This window comes from Mus caroli, chromosome 8 (assembly GCF_900094665.2).
Source record: "Mus caroli chromosome 8, CAROLI_EIJ_v1.1, whole genome shotgun sequence".
Classification (NCBI taxonomy): domain Eukaryota; kingdom Metazoa; phylum Chordata; class Mammalia; order Rodentia; family Muridae; genus Mus; species Mus caroli.
In genome coordinates this window covers 59,807,760-59,808,484 of record NC_034577.1, presented here as the reverse complement: position 1 = coordinate 59,808,484, position 725 = coordinate 59,807,760, and positions in this window count along the sequence as shown.

The window sequence follows — 725 nt, the reverse complement described above, 5'->3', positions numbered from 1 at the left end:
GTACCAGAAAGGCTTGACACTGGCAAAGAGAACCGTTAGCAACAAAGTCAGAGAAGGGAGGTGGGAAAGCATCATTAACGAAAACACGACTTTATTATTCCTTTTTAGTCACATCAGGGCTGTTCTCAACCTCTGCCAAGGACATGTGCCCTTCTCCATGTCTACATCACTACATAAAATATCCAGGTGGAAACCCACTAGCTTAAAGAATTTCCTTCCATTCTAAGGCTGCTTCTCATGTCACCTTTTTCCTGATAATCACAGTTGAAGAGAGAAAACTACTCTGACATGTATGACATGTATGACATGTATGACATGTATGAATTTTACATTATATCCCTGACACGGGGAAGCACGGTAGAAGATGAGAGGTAGAGAAGAGTCAACATTCTAAGTTTGAAGTGCCAGTCATACTCATAGGTCTGAGAATCTGATATAAATCTTCCATCAAGGATAAAGTCAGTAGATGACAGTGGAACAGGGTTTCAAGCTAGAGGGACATAATGTAACACAGAAGGGACATTTGTAGAGTGCAGTGAAGCAAGATGGAAGAACTTCCATTAAAACCTCCCCTAATGTCACAATTATTGACTTAAAGACATTATCCAGACATCTATCTAACAGATATTTAATATTTCATTTAAGTCGTACTTGGCTTTCTTTTTTTCTTTTCTTTTCTTTTTTTTTTTTTTTTTTTTTTTTTTTTTTTTTTTTTTTTTTTTTTT